Here is a 14,167-nt window from a genome sequence, read left to right as displayed (position 1 = left end):
TTTAGCAATAATAAATTTATATTTCATACATTAACTTTATATAAAGAGAAATATTATATAATATATAGTTATATATTTTGTAAGGTTTGGTAAACTAATTACAATAATATAAATTTATAATTTATTAATAAGGTATAACATTATTATATAGTCATACAAATTATCTTGATTAATTCCCGTTTATAAAATGAAATAAAAAATATTTACCGAAAATGTAGACATGGAGAATCAAACACCTAACCAAATGGAACATTGTTAATCGCCTTAACCATCTAAACCAATTCTACTTCTTGTTAACCATTTAATTAAGTAACACATATTAGAAGTTTTAAATATTAAATTTTTTAAACATTTTATAAAATAGAATCTCGTGCTTCTTTTACCTATTCTCTTTGCTTCGATTTTTTTCTAGGGTTCTATCTCCTCCACTGCACTCCATCGCCGCTACCACCTCGCACACCGCTGCTACCACCACCTCGCACGCCGCCATCTCCACCTTGCACACCGCCACCTCCACCTTTTACCGATCTAAACTCTGATAAGTTTTCTAAACTCTGAACTTTTATATTTCAATTTCTAAACTCTGTGTTGTGTACATGCTGTAGATTTGAAGTTTTGATATGTTCTGTGTTATATTTGAAGTTTTATATGTTAGGGTATTAGATATAGTTCTTAATTAATTCACAAAAGCTTCCTCTCATGGAAAATCAATTAGAAAAATTTTCTTCACCTGGTTTTTCAGCCATGGAAAATTTTCTAGATAGCCACTCCCACCTTTCCCATCTCATCACCTCTTGTTCAATCGGGTATTATGGGGTCTTATAGCTATAAAAGCTTTGCTTAATCTGCCAAGGGAGGACAACATCAATCTATGACTGAGATACCGACATTGATGAATTGAACCTATAGAAATGCAGCTATCTTTGCCTACCCCATTCGTCCTTAGTCAGATAACCAAGAATCAAAGAAATTTGATCATCCAAATCTTCAGTGAATAATTAGAAAGTGGACAACTTTTCTATTAAAAGCAGATTGTTGATCATTTGTTAAGAATTCATAATTGTCAATGACATTTTGTTCTTCAAGTGATTGTGAAATATCACTGAAGAAAATAATAGAGATTACAATAAATATCATGAAAATCCTCATAAGAGATACCATTTTTTGTGTGTTTATATTATGTTGAAATAATGGGAATGGAGAAAAGGGATGCTAATGAGTTGGTGGCACAAATCATAAAGATTATTATTGCATTGTTAGACGAGTATATAGTGCAAAATGTGCAAGAAAATGCGAATCTTGTAGCACATTCTTCTAGTTTGGATGAAGCGGGTGATGACATTGATGATGCGATTGATGATTATTTTTTTAATATTGATAAAGATATGTCAATTGAGGGAGAATGGGAAAGATATGTCAATGAGGCACCTGAAAAATATGTACAGTAAAACCTCTATATATGAATACTCTATATAAGAATAACCTCCAATTTGTTATAAAAAATTGCGGTCCCAACTTGGGCCGGTTATAAATAAGAATAACCTCCCAAATGTTAATTGTTATACATAATCCAAGTCACACCTTTAGAAACTATACCTCTATATAGGAATAATTATGTAAATAATGTATATATGTATTAAGGATTTAAACAAAATTTATTAAAAAATTTAAAAATTATTGAGATTAAATATGAGTTGGCACACAAATTCCAACTTTAACTATAAATTCTTACCATTTTCCCATAAAACTCTTTTCTTTATGTATTGGAAACTAAACTCAAAACTCTTCCAATTCTTTAGGTATTGGAAATAAAACTCGTAGACTTGATATGCTAAACATTAATTTGTTTTATTAAACTAAACTCAAAACTCTTCCAATTAGAGAGTTCTTATTGTTGTTAAATTTATAAACTTTAAGTGTTGATTCACTAATATGGTAAATTTTATATGTTTAGGTTGATGTTTGGCTTTTACTGCCTTTGCTTTGGAAAACAAGTAATTTGTTGTGTTAAGAAGATTCAATTACCAATTGGGATGATGATTAGAGAGATTTTGCTAATGGAGTGTTGTCTTTTTTGAATTAAAGGTTGTTTGTTTTTATGGATTTGTTATTTTGTAACTTTGATTTTGTGGGTTTTTTTATCCTTGTTGTCTACCGTAACTTTTAATACTTTGATTTTGTGGGTTTTTTTTAGCCTTGTTGTCTATTGTAACTTTGAATGAATGTTGTTTACTTCCTAAAAAAATATCATTTATTTCAAGTTATGTAAGATAATAAAATTTTGTAAATTTAATTTTTAATTTATTTTTTAGGACTTAAACTATTAGATATTTATCCGAATCACCGAAAAATTATATTGGATTGGACCGGAACCGAATCTCCGAATCCCCAAACTGGACTGGACCGAAATTTTGGGGCAATTCAATTCTGGAGATTTATTCTTTCAATCCAATCCTGGAGATTTCCTTTTATTAATCTCCGAATTTCAATCCAATACTGGAGATTCATGAATCCCCGACTTGGACCGAACTGTGCCCAGCCCAAATTTCTATCGTGTTAATTATTATATTAGTACTAGTTTTTGACCCGTGCGATGCACGGATTCATCTTAACATATAAATATTAACAAAAATATAATCTAATAATTACAATTAATGATATAAAGTTGTTATATAAATTAAATATTATTATTTTATTTTCTCATTTACCTTAAATAATCTATTTATAGATAAATATAATAATATAATTAAAATTATTATATTATGTTTTTTATCAGTAAAAAAGGAGGAATTGACACCTCAGCTCCATCGTTACTATGCAGAGAATTAGAGAGATTTTAGGGATTAATTTAAATTATGTAGAACTTTTAGATATAAATATGCAGAGAATTAGAGAGATTTTAGGGATTAATTTAAATTTTATAGAACTCTTAGATATAGTACGAATAAAATAATCTTTTTATAAATAAATATAATAATATAACTAAATTTAATATAATATAATATATTTTATATTATATTTTTATCAATAAAAAAGGATGAAGTGACACCGCAGCTCCATCGTTACTGTTTTATATTATATATAGATATGCAGAGAATTAGAAAGATTTTATGAATTAATTTAAATTATATAGAACTCTTAGATATAGTACGGATAAAATCATCTTTTTATAAATAAATATAATAATATAACTAAAGTTAATATATTATATGTTATATTATATTTTTTTATCAGTAAAAAAGGAGGAAGTGACACCTCAGCTCCATCGTTACTGTTTTATATTATATATAGATATGCAGAGAATTAGAGAGATTTTAGGGATTAATTTAAATTATGTAGAACTTTTAGATATAGATATGCAGAGAATTAGAGAGATTTTAGAGATTAATTTAAATTCTGTAGAACTCTTAGATATATAATCTTTTTATAAATAAATATAATAATATAATTAAAGTTAATATATTATATTTTATATTATATTTTTTATCAGTAAAAAATGAGAAAGTGACACCTCAGCTCCATCATTACTGTTTTATATTATATAATATATAGATAGATATGTAGAGAATTAGAGAGATTTTAGGGATTAATTTAAATTATGTAGAACTTTTAGATATAGATATGCAGAGAATTAGAGAGATTTTAGTGATTAATTTAAATTCTGTAGAAGTCTTAGATATAGTACGGATAAAATAATCTTTTTTATAAATAAATATAATAATATAACTAAAGTTAATATATTATATTTTTTATTATATTTTTTATCAATAAAAAAGGAGATAGTGACACCTCAGCTATATCGTTACTGTTTTATATTATATATAGATATAGATATGTAGAGAATTGGAGAGATTTTAGGGATTAATTTAAATTATGTAGAACTTTTAGATATAGATATTCAGAGAATTTTAGAGATTTTAGGGATTAATTTAAATTCAATAGAAGTTTTAGATATAGTATGGATAAAATAATCTTTTTTATAAATAAATAAAATAATATAACTAAAGTTAATATATTATATTTTATATTATATTTTTTATCAGTAAAGAATGAGGAAGTGACACCTCAGCTCCATCGTTACTGTTTCATATTATATATAGATATATTATATTTTATATTATATTTTTTATCAGTAAAAAATGAGGAAGTGACACCTCAGCTTCATCGTTACTGTTTTATATTATATATAGATATGTAGAGAATTAGAGAGATTTTAGGGATTAATTTAAATTATGTAAAACTTTTAGATATAGATATGCAGAGAATTAGAGAGATTTTAGGGATTAATTTAAATTATATAATATATTATATTTTTTATTTTTTATTATATTTTTTATCAGTAAAAAAAAGGAGGAAGTGACATCTCAGCTCCATAGTTACTGTTTTATATTATATATAAATAGATATGTAGAGAATTAGAGAGATTTTAGGGATTAATTTAAATTATGTAGAACTTTTAGATATAGATATGCAGAGAATTAGAGAGATTTTAGGGATTAATTTAAATTCTGCATAACTCTTATATATGGTACGGATAAAATAATCTTTTTATAAATAAATATAATAATATAACTAAAGTTAATATATTATATCTATCCACCATATATTATCTAGACAACTACCTCGGTATAGAGGTTCTCTTTAATCCAAAGGCCCCTTTTCATAATTCGCAATCGCGTATCCCGCAACCACAGATTGCTTCGATTTCACAGGATCCTTTGAGAAAGCCTAATTTGGCGGTGCAGGGCAGGTCATTTGCGAAGGTCCTTGCTGGGAATCTGGATCCGACTCCTTGCTCGTCTGCTGTGATTTCTGATATTGGTGGTCTTCGGTCGGTTAGAATTTCTCAATCTGCCTATGATAAGCGTGCGGCCCTTTGCTCCTCATCTCTGATTGGCAGGTTAATCTTAAACAAAGGAGATGCCCCATGGAAGGTTCTTTCTCTTAAGGAAACTTTAACAAAGGTTTGGGGTTTGAAGGATTCTTGGCGACTGATATCTATCGGGAGAGGCTTTTTTCATGTGGTTTTGGGATCCCAGGAGATCAAGAATCAGTTGTTAGCGCGGGGCATTATCAATAATAAGCCAGGTACTTTCCGTTTGCAACCATGGGTTCCGGACTTTGACCCCTATGCTGAGAAGTCTACAAATGCTCAGGTTTGGGTTAGATTATATTCTCTTCCATGGGAGTATTGGGATCCTCAAATTCTTTCAGATATTTCAAAGGGTATTGGAGGGCTTATACGATTTGATAATACCACTCTTGAAGGTGAGTTTGGTCATTATGCTAGAATGTTAATTGATGTGGATTTGATGAATGAGCTTCCTATTAAAATGGGTATTGAGAGAGAAGGAAAACAAATTTGGATTGATGTGGTGTATGAGAGATTACCAAGCTTCTGTAAAGTTTGTTCAAACATTGGCCACATGGCTTATGACTGCAGGAAAAATAAAAAACCATTGGAAAAGGTTCTAGAGGCTCCGGTTATTGAAAAAAAACGTACAATGGTTTCACAGGAGAGGAAGTTTGTGAAAAAGCCTAATGCAATTCAGACCGAGGTGCCTGTTCAACATGCCACTTCACGGATTGTTTCTGAGCTTAGGCCTCCTGTTGATACTAGTTGTGTGGTGGAGGTTGTTCTACCTGGCAGCCCGCAACTTAGGAAGGAGGATGAATTCAGTTGTGATAAAACTGATAGGCCAGATTCACCTGGAATGGACAATATTCTCACTAGATATGAGGGAGCTGATTCAGCATCTGAATCATCATCCCGTACTAAATCCTGGGCTGATATGGCAGAGGATGATGCAATAGCTGGAACACAGTTAGCACTAAGAAAGTAAGGCGGAGGGAAAAAATTATGACAACAACTGAGAATTTGCCAGCTCGAAACAAACGAGCCAGTAAACCTCCAGTCCGTTTTAAATGATCTTTCTTTACTAGAATTGTAGGGGTATTCTTAATAGGGATACTCAGGGTTACTTGCATCATTTGTGTTCTCTTCATAAACCGGATTTTCTTTGTTTAGCTGAGCCTATGGTGGAGTTCAGTTCTGTTAATGAGGCCTTCTGGAGAAGGCTTGGTTTGTCTTTAATTGCTATGAACAATAAGAAGCTTCCAACTCTATGGGTTTTTGCAAAGATTAATTCTTCCATGGTTACCAATATTTGTTTCAGACATGAACAATTTGTTATTCTGAGTTTGTCTAATTTAAATACTTTTGTCTGCTTTGTTTACGGGAGCATTTGGGCAAATAGACGTGTCACTATGTTTGATGATATTTTGGCTCATCAAAATAGGTTGAATGGGCATTGGGTGCTTCTTGGAGATTTTAATTCTGTCCTTGGATCTCATGAGAAATCGGGACGGGCTCCTGCTTTGCGTCCTTGTAGGGAGTTTCGTGATTTTATTGATTCTGGTTCTTTTGTTGATGGTCCTACTCATGGGGCCTTCTTTACTTGGTCTAATGGTAGGTCTGGCTCTGCGCGGGTTGAATGTCAGCTGGATAGAGTTTTATTATCTGATTTATTCTCGGACTTCTGGGAATCGATTTGCAGTTTGGCTTTGCCGCGACATCACTCTGACCATTGCCCTTTGATGTTTAGCTGCTCCAAGGGGAATCGCCCTATCTCTAGATTCAGATTTCAGTCTATGTGGATTCTGCATTCGGGGATTAGGGAGGTGATTGCTGATTTTTGGAATGGAATGCATCCTAGCTTACCTCCTATGCAAGCTTTATGCGATAAACTCAGGCGACTTCGGCCGGTGCTTCGTCACTGGAATAAAGTGGTTTTTGGTAACATTGATATGTGTCTCACTAATGCTGAGACGGATCTGGCCCGTGTGTAGGCAGAAATCTCTGAGAATGGGTTTACTCCTGAACTACATCATGAGGAGATGAATGCTCATGCACACTTGGATAATATTTTTCATAGAAAGGAGGCTTTTTTACGTGACAAGAGCAGAGTTAGATGGCTTAAGGAGGGAGATCGAAATACCAGCTTCTTCCATCGTATGGCATCTATTCGAGCTGCTGCCTCTGGGATTTCGGTGCTTCAAATTGAGGATGAGCTGGTCTTTAATCCGAATCAAATTGGGACGCATATTGCTAAATTTTATTCAAGTCTTTTTAAAAATGATGAGGTCTTACCGCAGAATTATGATCTAGTTTATGAGGTTGTTCCACATCTTGTCTCTGATTTGGATAATGATTTGCTTACTCGTTGTCCGGATATGATGAAGTTCGTATGGCAGTCTTTGCCATGGATAGCAGTAGTTCTCCTGGACCTGATGGGTTTTCTGGGGTCTTTTTTCAGTCTTTTTGGGATATTGTTGGTGCTGATGTGTTTGCTGTTGTCAAAAGCTTCTTTATGAGTGGCATGATACATCCTGGCCTGTGCTCTAGTATTATGGTCCTTATCCCGAAGGTGGAGGGTGCGATATCTCTTGATCAGTATAGGCCTATTGCAATGAGCAACTTTAGTTATAAAATAATTGCAAAAATTTTGGCTGATAGACTCGCTTCTATTGCATCTTGCATTGTTTCTCAGAATCAATTTGGATTTATTCCTGGACGAAGTATTCACCAATGCATTTCGCTTGCTTCTGAAGGCACTAATATGCTTCGTAAAAAGTGTTTTGGAGGGAACTTAGTCTTGAAGGTTGACATCAGGAAAGCTTTTGACACTTTAAATTGGAATTTTTTACTTGCCGTGATGGACGATTTTGGTTTCTCTATTCAATTCAGAGACTGGATTCTGAATGTTTTATCTGCATCTCGGATTTCAATTTTGAACAATGGAGCCATTAGTGGATATTTCAGATGTTCAAGAGGGGTTCGACAAGGCGATCTGCTGTCTCCTATATTGTTTGGTATTGCCGAGGACTTTCTTAGTCGTTGGTTGCTTCACCTCGTGGATACTGGGCGACTTGCTCCAATGCAATATACTTCTGCAAAGGTGTTTCCGACTCATTTATTTTATGCTGATGACATTCTTCTCTTCTGCAGAGCCTCTTCGAGTAATCTAGCTGTTATTAAAGGTGTATTTGAGTTGTATGGATCTATCTCGGGTCAGTGTGTTAGTTGGAACAAATCTGAATTATTTCTGGGCTCCTTTGTTTCTTCTGGACGTGGTAATCGTCTTGCTGATATTATTGGTATTCATCAAGGGTCTGTTCCATTTCGCTATCTTGGAGTCCCTTTGTTTTTTGGTTTACCAAAGACACGACATCTGACTAGTTTGATGGATAGGGTGCTTGCTCACTTTGCTAAATGGAAAGGGTGTTGTTTGTCTATGGCTGGGAGAGTGGCTCTGGTAAATTCTGTAATTACTGGTAGCTTCATTCACTCTTTTAGCATTTATAAGTGGCCCTCTGCGCTGCTTACACGTATGACTAGGCATATGAGGAATTTTATTTGGTCTGGGTCCATTAATTGCAAGAAGCTTGTCACTGTCCCTTGGAAAATTTGTTGTCAAAACTTCAAGGATGGAGGTCTTGGAATCAAGAATCTATCTATTCTAAACAAAGCGTTGAATGGAAAGATGGCTTGGGGTCTTCTTCAAGAAAAGTCTCTCTGCTTTAACTTACTTAGAACTCGTTTTCTCAATAAAGCGGGACAGTCACGACATTATATCATGAAGTCTTCTATTTGGGGCTCGATTCTATTTGGGGCTCGATAAAATCCATTTATTCTGAAGTTGAGCATCACTGTTTTTGGTGGATTGGTCAGCACTCTGAACTTAATTTTTGGAATGGGGCCTGGATGTGTCCTTCACTGGCTGCACAGGTTGGCCTATCTGCTAGTCAACAGCGTCGTTGTTTTGATTTGGTGGAGGATTATTTGGATGGTAATAATTGGCACAATCTGCCCGTGTTACCTGCGGATGTGGAGAATAGATTGCGGAATATTAGGCGGGGTAGGGACGATGTTGATATTTATGTTTGGAAGCCTGCTACGAGTGGGGTTTTAACTGTTAAGCTCTTGTACGCTTGGCTTAGATTTCCTCCTACTCAACAGCCTTGGAGTCGTTTTTTAAGGTGTCAGAGTGTTCCTCCTGCACACTTGCTTATTGGATGGCGGGCTTATCTTGGGTATTTGCCAACACATGATCAGCTTCAGTTGCGTGGCTGTCAAGTTGTTTCTCGTTGCAGTTTGTGCTTGTTAGATTCTGAAACGTTGGACCACCTTTTTGTCTCCTGTCGGTTTTCCAAATTTATTTGGCATGGTGTTAGCTCATTGTTTGGAAGACGAATTAACACAGACTCGACTCTTAAGAATCTAGTTGATCATGCTGTTATTCAACGTTTCAGTACTCAAATCGCCGATTTATGGGCGGCTGCAATTGTTAATACAATTTGGGCTCTATGGCTTGCTCGTAATAGGTCCATTTTTTAGGATGAGAGGGTTGATACTTCCATCACGCTGAGACGGATTTGGGGAGCTGTTCGTGAATCTGCTCACACTGGACGGGGCTCCATTTGGAATTCGCTAGTTGAACTTCAAATCTTAGGTGAGCTCGGGATTGAAAAGCGTCTTGCTAAGGCTCCGCACATTACTCCGATTTTTTGGCAACCACCTCCGAGGGATTGGATTAAGATCAATACTGATGCGTCTGTCATGGGTGCTCCTGGTCCTGCGGGTTGCGGAGGTATTTATCGCTCGTATACTGGCATGTGCCTTGGTGCGTTTGCCTTTCCGATTGAAAGTTCCTTTGCTTATCTTGCTGAACTATCTGCTGCTATTTACGCCATTGACATGGCTATCAGCAAAGGTTAGCGGAAAATTTGGCTTGAAAGCGACTCAATGTATGTTGTGCAGATGTTCAAATCTAAATCTTGTTCGGTCCCTTGGTTGCTTAGATAAAAAGGGTTCAATTGTTTAAATCAGACCGATTTTGTGGCTTTTGTGGTGTATCATATTTTTCGTGAAGGAAATCATGTTGCGGATTCGCTTGCAAATTATGGACGGACGGCAACAGCTTCGACTTGGTGGGATGTTGTCCCAGATTTTTGTGGATCGGTCTTTTTTCATGATCGTGTAGGACGTTGCGTTTATCGCTTTTCCTAATTCTTTAGCTTCATTTTATTCTTTTTTCCTTTTTGTATTATGACATTTATTTACTCTTTTAATAAATTTGGTTCGGGGCTTTTTTGGGTCTGTGGTGGGGGTGCCAACATAGCTGGGATGTCCGCCGCTTACCCTTCCTCACTAACCAATCTTTAATAATAAAAAATATATTATATTTTATATTATATTTTTTATCAGTAAAAAAGGAGGAAGTGACACCTCAACTCAATCGTTACTGTTTTATATTATATATAGATATGCAGAGAATTAGAGAGATTTTAGAGATTAATTTAAATTTTATAGAACTCTTACATATAGTACGGATAAAATAATCTTTTTATAAATAAATATAATAATATAACTAAAGTTAATATATTATATTTTATATTATATTTTTTATCAGTAAAAAAGGAGGAAGTGACACTTCAGTTCCATCGTTACTGTTTTATATTATATATAGATAGATTATATTTTTTATCAGTAAAAAAGGAGGAAGTGACACCTCAGCTCCATCGTTACTGTTTTATATTATATATAGATAGATTATATTTTATATTATATTTTTTTATCAGTAAAAAAGGAGGAAGTGATACCTCAGCTCCATCGTTACTACTTTATATTATATATAGATATAGATATAGATATGTAGAGAATTCGAGAGATTTTAGGGATTGATTTAAATTATGTAGAACTTTTAGATATAGATATGCAGAGAATTTGAGAGATTTTAGGGATTAATTTAAATTCTATAGAACTCTTAGATATATAATCTTTTTATAAATAAATATAATAATATAACTAAAGTTAATATATTATATTTTATATTATATTTTTTATCAGTAAAAAATGAGAAAGTGACACCTCAACTCCATCGTTACTGTTTTTATATTATATATAGATTAAATGAGTTAATCTTAACTTAATTTAAAAAAAAAATTACGTCATAATTGCGTCAAGCTAATCAGATTAATATTTAGGTAACAAAAAATTCTATCAGATTATATCGTGTTTTCAAATCACATGTAATTTCGCTATGTATATATCATTGGTAACATTTAAAATGATAAATAAGGTAGATTTTTCAGTAACTGGACGTCTTGCTTTTCCTCTAAAATCTATTACTCCTGCAAAACAAGGAAGATGTCGGTGGCCGATAAAAGATTCTCTGATATCCAGGTGAGTATCTTCACACAGACAAATATGGCAAATGGAAAAGCAAAGATATGTGTAATGTACATGAGTTCCTTAAACCCTAACTTATATAGTCCTTTTTAGTCCTAATTATGGTAGGCTTTCACTTACCATATTCCTTATTCACGAATTAATATCCTAATTGTAATAGGAAGCTACTACATAGGTACATCGCCTCTTTAGGAGTCATTATCTGAACAAGACTTCTAAGGTGTGTAGCGTAGGACTGCCTCATCAACCACATGTCCGGATGTATGATATGTTATCAAAGGATATCCCAAAGGTCTCCATCCATTAAAGTGTCTTTATAAATCATAATCATTTTTTCTCAAATTTTTACTTCCCATTTTCAAGTAAAAGAGAGATTTCAAAAGCTTGTGCTGCTTCACCATCGTTTCTTCCTGGTTCCTTCATTCAACCTCACCTTTGAGGACTATTTTGTTGGAGTATGCTCTAATCCCGAGACATTATATCTAGATAGTGCTTTTAATTGTAAGAAAATAATATGTTATGTTAATTCACTTGTGTAAATAAACTTAACGGAGTATCCTTGATTAGGTATATGCTCACGTTTGACGCGTTGAGGAGGCCGACAAGTGAAACTGTGAAATCATTTTTTAGAACGAATTGATATGCAATTAGTGCAGAATAAGGAACAAAAATATCTGTGTTTTATAATAGTGTCTGAAATTGATCAAAATTAACAGCGTTAGGAGTAAAATTGCTCTTGGCTACCGATGTTAGAAATAAAATTACACCATTTTAAATGTTAGGGAATAAAATTGCTCTTAACCCAAAACATTGAGAAATTCTACCCTGCTATGATAGTTCCAAGTCGACAGTCTAGTTGGAACTTATGCCCAATAAAAATAAACCATATGTATTCATTAATGCACGCCAGTCCATCAACATAGAACCTAAAAAACCTAAATTTAAGATCAACTGCTATCTCTAATTCTGCAACTTCCTCTTTCTCCTCTCCCAGTCTTGATAAACATTTCCAAACCCGCCAGAGCCAATCACAAATTCATCATCAAATTTGGCTGTTGCAACTTCGATCTCAAATAGGGAGAATTTACGAAAATGGTTACAAGCATTCGAGGTGGTGGTGGAGGAGATTGAGAGCTGAAACGACATAGCCAACAACTATAATTACTTTCACGGAGACTATTAATATACCACAAAACAGAAATCGAACAACTGTAATTACTTTCATAGGACCTAATTTTCTTTTCATTTTTGTGTTTTCTTCAAAACTTGGTGAAACTGAAGGAACTGCAATTCGTGGAGAGGATTTTGATTGAATCCTGCTAAACTTCCGACTAAATTATTCAACTTGATTATCTCTAAACCGTTAAAAAATGCATCATCGGTACTTGGTTTTAGGATAATATTGGTGAATGGATGTAATGAAAGCGATAAGTGACTTCTTTTTGGAACCCAAACGACATAATCATTGTGCATCGAAATATGCTTATCGGGTCAAGTAAATCACATTAGTTTACTCCTCTGCTCTTTGGTTGTTGATGAATATGGAAAGCACAACTCTATTAGAACCATTGAACTCTAATCTAGTCTCGCAAAAGTGAAGACGAACAAGATAATTAAACCTGGCATCAACAGAAAATATCCAGGTGAGATTGTAATTCAGATTAAGCATCAGATCACTACCCATTGATAGAATGGTACTATATACCAATTTCGGAGCAATGAAAGCAGGTGCAGTACTCGTATAAAAAGGGCAGCTCGGTGTAGTACGTGTCCCTCCTAAGCGAGGTCCGGGGATACTTTATAAAAATTCTATATCACGGTCTCAGGAGTGAGTTACTGATATTAATCTGATATGTAGAAAATCTCTAATATATTCATATATATTATAGGTTTCCATTGTGGAAAATAAGAGAGTCAGGACTAGAAAAAGTACAAAATAAAATTACATGACTGCTAGAAGTTTATATGAAGTTAATATTTTGTGCAATTGACTACCTGTCCACTCATTGCTATGCAGATAGCAGGTAGTTTAAATAAATGAAGAATACAAATGCAAACATCACCAACTACTCCAAATGAAGGAAATCAAATGCAAGAGAAAATAAAAATCTCCTGAAAAATTTATTCAGATCCATCAAACAATGTCTTACAACAAAAGCATTCCATAGCTACTTAACAATTTCTTGGAATTCAACTGAAGCCAGTTTTAACTTGTCAACAACAAAATCATTACAACCATATATTTTTCACAAAAATCTAACATGTGTCTTAAGCTATAGATTTTCGCTAGAGCGGAAAGATGAAACCATTGAAATTTACAATCAACTGAGGTATCTCTCAACACAACACAAGCATAAGATGTGTCATTAGGGGAAGCAAAAAGCATCAAGCCTATTGTATAATTACCAAACTAAAATAACATTACTCCTAGCTTAACTATTCTAAATTTGTGTCTTCTTCCATAACACCCCAATCTTCTTCAAACGTATTCTGAATTCTTTTCCTCAACATTTCATTCTGCATATCTTCATTATAAGGTGATCTCATCTTTCCACTAATACGATTATAGTTTCTCTCCATGAATTTCCCATTGTTTCCTCAAGTAAGCATAACTTCTGCTGCTTCTGTAGTTTTTCTCCAATGGTCAGACTGGAACTTTATGGTTTTCAAATCCTCCTCCATCTCAGAATTAGCAACTTGGTATGCCTCAAGCTGCTCAACCAATCTTGCAGCCCTTCTGCTGCCAAAAGTTTCCTCTAGACAAATGTAGAAGGAATTTGTTATAGAAAATATGTAAAAGTTAAGATGAAACTTTTCAAAATCCCAATTTCTTTGGTAGATTCATCAAGAAAGGATAACCACCTACCAAGTTACTTCAAGTCTCGAATTCTAAAAAAGATACAGTAACTTTGTCAG

The sequence above is a fragment of the Euphorbia lathyris genome, chromosome 6 (assembly GCF_963576675.1).
Source record: "Euphorbia lathyris chromosome 6, ddEupLath1.1, whole genome shotgun sequence".
NCBI lineage: Eukaryota > Viridiplantae > Streptophyta > Magnoliopsida > Malpighiales > Euphorbiaceae > Euphorbia > Euphorbia lathyris.
This window is presented reverse-complemented; position numbering follows the sequence as displayed.